Raw genomic sequence first — 10,286 nt, 5'->3', positions numbered from 1 at the left:
CCACTCGTAATTTTGCGATCGAACGATCCTATTTCGACGTTCTGCCAACACGTTCGCGAGAGCCTCTTTATTTCGACTGTACCGCAAGCGACCGCTCGTGGCTGCCGGTGGCGTCTACGGTACAGTCGTCTCGTACACCTACCGCTCTTTCTTCCAGAAAATATATTTTCAATAATCCATAACATCGTTCACCGATGTTTTAGGCTGATATTATATACACCAAATCGGGTCAGTTTTTTTTTCTCTACAATTTTCTCATGACGCCCCATGCGTAATATTGCGATTTAACGGATCGAAATATGATTTTTCGCAATCCTTGGAGTAATTTTATCACAACGGACTGTACAAAGCGACCACTCCGGGATTCGTAGCGTCAAGCATATAGTCGCATCATATGACAATCAGTATACATTCTACAGATATGCAAAAAAAAAACTGGTTTATTAAATGTTGATTGCAATTCTAGGTTCGTGAAGTCGGATAAAGCTCGCCGAGTGCTATTGCTAATAAAATTGAAGGTTTTTCTCCGGTGTCTCGTTTATATCATCTACATCATTGACTTCATTATCTTTATCTATAACAATTCCTACTGTTCTGTTTATGAAACGAGGAATTTCGTGTGTCATGGAACCATGACGATATTACTCGTTTCGTCACGATCTACGTACATAATAGGTATATGGAGCAAAAACGTATTTATCATATCTAAAAATTGATACATTCACGTATAATTGCATCCAATCAGTGCGATATTTTAATAGGCCGCGACTGTCGAACCGACCACTCGGTTTCTTCCTCGCTTTAGTGGTACAGTAACGTTCAACACGTTCGAAAGGATGCCTGTAGTAAATAATCTTTGAAAATTCATATCTTTTCAACCGTAACCCGTAGGAAGATACTGTATTCACATAATCGTATTAGTTTTTTACGAAGAAAATATTTCTCAGGAAGCGCCTTGCTCGATTTTATCATCTGACGCAACCAGCCAGAAATTGCGGTGTTTTCGTCGGAAATACTTTTGACGCTGGCTGTATCTAATGTGGCAGGTACATTGCAAGAGGAATTTCTCGGTAAAATTTCATATAAATTTATTTCAGAAAACTGCTTAAAATACATTTAAAATTTTTTCGAAACGATCTACGTATTTATTTTCTTTTATTTTAATCTAGAAAAAATATTTACTGATGACACGTCGGAACGTAGTGCCGCCACGGGTGTTTGAACGTTTTAAAATGGCGGTTTCATTTTCGCGAATTCACCTCGAGTCCTTGGCTTATCGTCAACGATTACAGTCCCTATTTTATGGCAATAAACAATTTATCGTCAGCACACGATACTGTGATAACTTTACGCGATTATTCTGTATAGAAATGCGTAGTTTTTTAACACAAATTATCCGCATTATGAACTTTTACTAAAAATACATGGTTTTCCCTCTCAATCCTCAGTCATTTCCGGTGCATCGACATCGTTACTTTCACAATAAAAAAATATTTTTTGTGTAACGACCAAAAAATGTTAAATATTTCTTTACATATCACAGATATCTTATTCCATAACCTATCAAGCAAGATATTTTTTTGTTTGTAATGTATGTAAGAGAGGTTACAGTTGTCGATTTGTCTCGGAAATATTGATATTTTCAGGCTACGGTTGGGCTTGTTGCACCATCTAGCGACTCAGAGTGTACTATTGTTTCATTAGCCGGTAAAGTCAATGCAATAAAAATGATAAAAATTGTCACGAAATCGACACGTGTTCAATTATGTAGAATAATAGAATCACATTAAAATAGAAAATATGATAATAATAGACTACGAATTCTCGTAGTATCATAATGGGTGTGCATAATAACAAAATGATTTTCTTTAGAAGGGAACGATGAGAGACGATAATAAAAGGTTTATAATATGTCGTTTTTACTTATAACTTAATCGTTTTTTTGTTTATGAATTGTTGATAACATAGAATTATCTACTATTTCGTCCTTCATCAGTTATGCCACACACGAGGTATAAAATAGATTCACTAATTAAATAAAAGAATGTGTCACGACAAAGACGAGGCACAATTCTATATTTCGTTTGTGGTAACACGTTTCGATGGGTTCATGAACTACGTAGTAATATTGTTGTCAAATTTATAGTTATCGATACAAAATGGAACAGGAATTCAACGCTATTACGGATGAGAATTAAAAGTATGTGTGTCGAGAATTACTTATTTGGAAACGATCGAAATCTGGATCACATACAGAGTATAGAATAGACGTAGACCTCAATAGATGTTTCATCACAAAGTATATGTAGATTAGACGTTGCAGGCAATGGTTTATCGTGTCATGGAGAGTGGGGACACAAAAACCCCTGATCATTTAGGTATTGTTTTTAATGTTATCGGTTGAGACAAGAATACGAATACTGCACTATTGGCGGTTAGAATTGAGACTATGTATTTAGAGAAACAATTATTCCGGCAGTTATTTTATATCTATTATGTGTAATGTTTTACTATACAAACTTACAAATATTCACAGTCGTTGAGAATCGTATCTGTTTCGTAGCACTATTCCTTTCGGTAATAAGAGACGAGCGATGGTCGTAGTTCTGGGAAGAGCGGTAATTCCGAGAAAACACTTGAACAGAAAATAAACAAACGACAAGAAACCTCGTTGCAGCTGGTTACGAAGCCGATCACGAAAGGTTCGAATTAACACGGATTGCGTTTCGCCTTATCTCAGTGACGATACTATTTGCTAACTAAATTTTTGTCTGGATTCTTCTAGAGTCGTAATTTCTACCTGAGGCACCATCGAGCGCGAGTACCAGCAATGGCTTAACCTTACCTTCGGGAAAACACCGGGAATCGGAGCCATTGGACCTTCTCCCACCTACCGCCTAATTCGAGATGTCGCTGCTAGTAGGACGATGTCGTCATCCGTAATGTGAAAAGTGTTATGGGAGGATGTGTCGATAGTTTCACTATTAAGAAGGTACGTCCGTTTTATCTATTGACATCTAATCGGTTCTGATTTAATCACTATTACTCTCGGCCACTTTCTAATGGTACCTTCGTTTAGTATTAATACATTTCTATCACAAATCGAATTAGAGTCGTGAAGCATTGGTTTCGCGCGTTTTTTCGACATTTAACCGTGTTTGATCGTCATTACATTTGTCTAAATATAATCATATACAGCCTAGTACAGTATATTTCAAGTTCAATCGTTGTTTAATCGTGATACAGGTACATTTATGTTGACGCATTTAATCATAATTTATATTTTATTTCTGTTACAGTTTCTCGTTGCATTTCGAGAACGCCGCCATGTCATTGACGCCATTAACGCCATGCCACGGAAACATCGTATCGAATGCATCTTTTCAAACGCAGTATTGGTAAGTACTAATTACATAACAAATAATATGAACAAGTTGCTGCGATCTTCCTCGTATAGTTTAGTATACATAAATATAATTCTCGGGATAATTTTCATAGTTGATAGTGCTATAGTTTAATTTCATTTTGAATCAATAATACCTTGATATTGACACTGTATACCTCGTTTATGAAAAGACTTTTCTACGTTTGATAACTTCACCGATTTTAGCAGTTCAGTTGGTCGTAGCTCGTAAGATCATCGTGCTTTAAATGAAAAGGTCGCTCGAAATTTACTGGTTTTTTTTACCAGGTTAGTATTTTAGTTCGAGTGACACCACGTAATATCACCACAGACGAGGTATACGAGTAGACCTTTCACCTAATGGACTTTCGTGGCCCCATCTGACTGCCATACCGACTTGAAAATTCGGAGGTGATTTTAGCGTCCTCTTCTCATGGATGGCGGTCAGTTGAGAAACTATTCACTGAATTAGCATTGATGGGCTGACAACTGTAGTGTGTGCATAAATACATGTGAGTTGACTATGCAGGGATTGAAATTTATTTCTAAATCTGTTGGTAACTGTTGGTAATGTTGCAAATGACACGAAAATGGTAATGGGGTTTCGAGACCCCATAAAAATGGGCCGAAAAAATAGATTGGATATCTCGTCTCTGACAATACTCTAGAATCTTTGATGAATCAATGAGAATCAAAACTAACCTAGCGAAGAAGCTCTATATTTATGATGACAAACGAAAGTGCAACTAATGTAAGATGCACAACCAACGAAGAGAGTTGAAAGAGTTTTCAAAAGAATTTGTTTTCAAATAAAAATAACCTGCTTAACTATAAATCTAAATTCGCTTATTATATCAAGAAACAATTCTAAATTCGCAGCCATTAGCTCGGTGTCGCCCACGAAGAATAACTTTTCTATCGTGGGTGACACCGATTACCAGGTCTCACCACGTGGAGGTTGCTGCGAGTGGAGACCCGAAGGGAAATAGATGGAATCAAAGTTCCATCGATCTCCCTTTTACATTCTTACAAGCTAGATTACTAAACTAGAGAGATAGAAGGAAGCAATGTTCCTTCGATCTTCTAGTTTAGTTGTACCAAGTAATTATTTCGTTTGAAAAGGGATGAAGGTAAATCGTGGGAGACGCGACGCGACGCGATACGACGCGATGTCGATCAGCAGTGATCGACGCAAGGAACGAGATACGCGACACCCGAACCGAGTAACTGGTCAAAAGGGTCAGCTCCGTTGCCTCTTGGCAAGTCCGATCGAAGGGGAAGGGAATCGACGCACCCGACACAGGTTCCCCATTTCCCCCAAGCATCCTGTTGGGAGCCAACTGGACCCAACTCGGGACGTCTAACAAAGAGAGGGATCCTGAGTCGGGGCTACCGCAGACAGGAACAGTCCCTGATCCCCTCTGCGGCCGAAATACTCTTTCCCTTGGATCGTCTCGCTAGAGGACGGCAACTGGCCCTTCAGACGAGCTAAACGGCCGATCACTTGCTTTCTACATGGAAGCAGTGGTGATCGGAACGAAAAACGAGGAAACGGGTGAACGAGAAGCTACTTGGTAAAGAATTACTTGGCATATACGCAGACGCATACAAGGGAGTAAATGTGCCAAGTAATTATTTGGTTTAAAGAGGAGTGAAGCTAAATCGTGAGAGACGCGACGCGACGCGATGCTGAACCGTACAGCGGATCTTTGGGATCGAACCTACTGCACTTGCTAACTCGATCTCTATAGAAAAATGGATGCTGCATCCCTGAATCGAGGTCTCCATTTCTCCAACGCAACCCGCCGGGAGCCCGAAGGACCCGACTTGGGTTGTCTGACAAAGAGAGAGTACCTGAGACAGGAACGACTTCCGCTGGAAGGTGTGCGTTTCCGCAGAATACGGAAACTCCACACCTTCCAGCGAAGAAACATTTTCCTTCGATCGAGCTACCAAGAGAAGGCGGTTAGATCTTTCGGACCAACTGGACGGCCGATCACATGTTTCGTTCGTCGAAACAGCGGTGATCGAAGCGAGAAACGAGAGAACGAATCGAGTGAAGCTACTTGTTAAATAATTACTTGGCATACGGAGACGCGTACAATGGTCGTCGAAGCTTAAGTCTAGTTTAATTGTACCAAGCAATTGTTTTGTTTAAAAAGAGGGGTGAAGCTAAATTCTGGGAGACGCGACGCGACGCGATGCTGAACCGTGCAGCAGATCTTCGGATCGAATCGACACTGTCCTTGGTAGATTGATTTCTATTTCTAGAAATCGATCCATCATGGACAGGCGACTAGATTTTTCGGACGAACTGGACGGCCGATCACATGCTTCGTTCTACGAAACAGCGGTGATCGAAGCGAGAAACGAGGGAACGAATGAACGAGAAGCTAGTTGGTAAACAATTGCGTGGCACATACGCGAATACACTAGAGACTTAAAATTAACGTCGAAATTTGAGCTAGCAGATTCGGAATTAAAATTCAGAAGATAGGAGAAAACGGGACTCCTTCTATTTTCTAAATTAGTGGTACCAAGCAATTATCTCTTTTAAGAAGGGATGAAGCTAAATCGTGGGATACGCGACGCGACGCGATGCTAAACCATGCAGCAGATCTTAGGATCGAATCTACTGCCCTTGATATCTCGAGCTACCAAGGGAAGGCGATTGTATCTTTTGGACCAACTACACGGCCGATCACTTGCTTTCTACATTAAAGCAGTGGTGATCGAAACGGGAAACGAGAGGACGAGAGAAAGTGAAGCTACTTGGTCAATAATTACTTGGTAGGGCGCGGCAACACGGACAATAGAGAAATCTTCGACGTTAATTTTAATATTCGCGACGAAGCTTAAAACTAATGTACTTGGAATTAAAGGTCCCTCGGCGGATGAATCCCTCTGTGGTTGAATCCCTCTGTGGTTGAATCCCTCGGCGGTTGAATCCCTCGGCGGTTGTAACGTCCTCCCTCGATGTCCTTGGAATTGATCTACAATAGATCTGACCTGAAACAAAAACTGCTACTTGTGTTAGTATCATTAAAGAACACTTAATAAAGACCAATGTAGAAGAGTAATTTGTCGCGCTGATGTATCGGAGAATGTAATGGAGCAGATGAAAATTTATAAGTTGGACAACCTACGAAATTTAGAAACACTCATACCTAAAGAATTAAATGATGTATGTTAGTATGGGTCTTATTCTATTAGCAGTGTACTTAGCAAAATGTCCTAAGAATATTACAAATAAAGAGAAAATAAAAATTGTAATTAATTAATAAACGATGCTGATATACCTAGCTAGAGTCAATGAATTGTACGAATTGAGAATATTTTTATCGAGTCAGAATCGGAAGAAAATGAACGAAACGTCGAAACCACATCACAAATAACATCAAAGTAAAAATTATAATTAATCAACTGACGATACTGATAATCGGAAGAAAATGAGCGAAACGTCGAAACCACGTCATAAATAACATCAAAGTAAAAATTATAATTAATCAACTGACGATACTGATAATCGGAAGAAAATGAACGAAACGTCGAAACCACATCACAAATAACATCAAAGTAAAAATTATAATTAATCAACTGACGATACTGATGTACGCAGGAAAGAGTCAAACGATTGTACGAAATAACAAGAAGTAAAAGCAGTATTTTATCATACATCGTCTTTCAACATCAGTTCTTGTTAGAGACAGACATGAATTCCAGAAACAATCGGAAGATAGAAACAGTAAATGACCACATATACTTAAGATACCACTAGGATTGTCAAAATTAATAATGGAAGAACAAAAATGACCAACAATTCAAGAGAATATCGATAAGGGGAAACATCCATAGAAACGAAACAGAAACTAGTAAATCAAACAAAATCAATATTTCCATCAAACGGTACTCAGAAACATACAAGTAAATTTGGCATCAATAAAATAAGAGAGGGGGAAAATTTGTGCAGAGCTCACCACTGACCAGCAAGTAGACACAATTGGTCATCACAAGCTCACTATTGGTCAAGTGGTCAGTATCGGTCAACTGGTCAGCACTGGTCAGTAGTGGTCAGCCCTGGTCAGCCCTGGTCAGCCCTGGTCCCCCTGGTCCCCCTGGTCGCCACTGTTCAGCCTAGGATGATCCCGGGATACCCACCGAGCCAGGAAGTCCGCCACCCTTGGACCCCCCCGCGAGAATGAGACATGTAAGTCTCCGCATGAGCCTTTAATGTAGTGGCGGAGGAGTGGGGAGAGCACAGCGTGTGTCAGCCATCTCAACCCGTCCGGTGGACAAATTATTTCGCGAAAAATTATTATTTACGCATACTGATGGGGCCTTTCATTATTCATATACCACATATTGTTAAGAATTGTTTAAACTATTGCGTTGGAATGTTAAACAATGCTAAGTTTTATTTATAATTGTTTAATTCACACCATCGTCGAGTACGTACTCTGTATGGAGTTTACATGCAGCGATTGGTATTTTTGTAAAAAATTATTTTAATATTTGTTAAGATTTCGTATCGCACGAATCAATGATAACTACAATTACCATCGCGACATCGCGTTTTACGGGCAAAAAGACAGATTTCTCTCGCATCGCGAACGTCACTTAGAGACAATCTTTCTAGTTCCTCGAGGTACGTGGACTTCCGCAAGATCGAGTTCAACCTATCGAAAGGTAGCATCCTCTCGAATGAAAGTGCATATCGCTTTCAGCATGTATTATGACGTGACGCGGGCCATGATAACAATCGAACGTAGGAGCACAGACCAGGTATACGAGTATTTGTTGATGGAGGCTTCATTAAAAAGTTATTAACAATTAAATTCAAAAAGTTCAAATCGTTCTGGAAAAATTATTTTCGGTTGCGGGGGTCAATTACAATCATTTTTGGTCAATAGACATACCCCCGAAATCCTACTCAGTTTAGAGAAAAAAATTCGAGTAGATGCTGAAAGTTTTGGGTGAAAAAAAAGACTTTCGAATCGTCTTGGAAAAATTATTTTTAGTTGCAGGGGTCAATTACAATCATTTTTGGTGAATAGACATACCCTCGAAATCTTGCGCATTTTCGAGAAAAAAATTCAGTACGGTCGGAACTTTAAACGTTAATAACTGTTTAACAAAGCCTTCGTCAACAAATTGGTATTCTTGATTTTCGTCTTATTTTGGTCTCTAAAATCCCCCATTAAAATTTTTCCCAGGGGTGGCCGAACATCCTGTATACATATGTATATAATCAATTCATTTTCCTTCAATAATTCTCCATTGCAAAAATTCTACAGTATTCTTACTTTTTTCTATATTTAAAAATTTTCCCATGTTAATAGAAAGTAGGTATACGACGAAAGCTATACAACTTTATAGTTCCTAGCATGTATAACATGTATAGTATATGTATAACGCATGGTCGTTTCGTATGGAAAGTCAATAAATGTTTAAAAAGCGCTCAGGGTCGATTTCGAGAAATGTAAGGTCTGTCAGTCACGATGGCTTTTGTCGTTTACTGACGATTCGAACGTTGCGAATTATAGATTTTACTGGAAGTCGGTACTTTAGTTCGCGAGAGTTCCAATTGTCGGTATGCATCTCGTATGCAGGAAATGCAGGAACCTGCATCGTAGCGTTGCTGTGCTTAGCAAGAACCGTATAGATGTCGCACGAATGCGGACGAGCCCATTTTCTATCAATTTTACATTATAGAACACGTGTGGTGGAACGAACTTATAGCAGTGTTATCATTGCTATTTGGTTGTACCATGACCTCCTTTTACGTGGCGCATATGATGGTGTACTAACCGAATGTGAAAACATTGTCTCGAGAGCTGAATGGAAACGATTTATTCGTTGTAGATCGACGGAGATCACACGAGGAATTCAATTAACAGTACCGGCGAATAATAAATCGCCGGGAGATTTTCGATTCGCCGTTCTAACCTCGTAAATTGCATCGAACGCTTAAAATTAAAGTAATAGTCGCGAATTATTTTCTGCGTCGGAGATCAAAGCAAAACTAATAAATGTCTAACAAATTGCTTAAAGTCTTGCTGCATACACTTGCATCAATCATACTGAATTACAGGAATATTAGGATTTCGTACCCCGCAGTTCTAAAGATGTATATTTTGGTTTAAACTTTGCAGCTTTATTTGCATAGATAATAATTGTAATTAGTAAATTTTGAGCATTTTCGATGGGGTGCTTGAAGTTAGATTATCTTTTGTTAGTTTTTTGAAATTATAATCTAGATAAGAATGTTATACTGTATCGTTGGTATGGTAAGCACTTGTACGGAAGCAGTGTTCCAACGAACACTTTGCCCCGCGAATTGTATGCAACTCGATTGCAGTCCCGTCTGAAACAGGACTGAATGTCACCGTGTGCGTCTCTCGTCTCTTTCTCTCTCGCTACCGGCGTGTCGTTTCTATACGAATGCCTAGCGTCTCGTCACGTGTACGTGTCAAAATCAATATTTGGCGTTACTAGGTTATGATGACACTGTACCGCGTCGACGACGTTCGTGTGTCTTACGTACATAGCGACACGGGTGGTGGCTCGCGCGCGTAATCTCGTTTCCGTCGAATTTCTTGTCGTTGTTGCGCTTTCGCGTTTAGTACGAGATTTTTCCGTAGGCGGCAGCTCCATCAATGGAACGTTTAGAATAATGGCGCGATTAGCTCGATTGATGCAACGACCGTTCGACCGCATGATAGATTCTCAACTCGGTACTCCGTTCCCCCATTTCTCGAGGACAGTTAATATAAAATTACAAAGTCAAAAGACTTACAAAACGCGCGATTAATTAAATCTGAATCGAATACCAACGTAAATACAGGCATATCGTATTTTTCGCGGTAATTTAGTTCGCGGTGGT

At 39.5% G+C, this 10,286-nt stretch overlaps 1 long non-coding RNA gene across 2 annotated transcripts; it reads left to right on the top strand.

Moving 5' to 3' along the window:
• Window positions 1-2,510: 2,510 nt before the first annotated feature.
• Window positions 2,511-4,124, top strand: LOC143346626 (uncharacterized). 2 transcript variants are annotated; one of them, XR_013080455.1, is made up of 4 exons: window positions 2,511-2,702; window positions 2,786-2,992; window positions 3,300-3,398; window positions 3,692-4,124. It is a non-coding gene; the product is annotated as an uncharacterized LOC143346626 (long non-coding RNA). The 2 variants fall into 2 exon arrangements; XR_013080456.1 differs by lacking the exon at window positions 2,511-2,702 and having other exon boundaries at window positions 2,707-2,992.
• Window positions 4,125-10,286: the final 6,162 nt, after the last annotated feature.

This window comes from Colletes latitarsis, chromosome 10, assembly GCF_051014445.1.
Source record: "Colletes latitarsis isolate SP2378_abdomen chromosome 10, iyColLati1, whole genome shotgun sequence".
Classification (NCBI taxonomy): domain Eukaryota; kingdom Metazoa; phylum Arthropoda; class Insecta; order Hymenoptera; family Colletidae; genus Colletes; species Colletes latitarsis.
The sequence above is the reverse complement of the archived record's forward strand: the minus strand, read 5'-3'. Positions and strand labels throughout refer to the sequence as shown.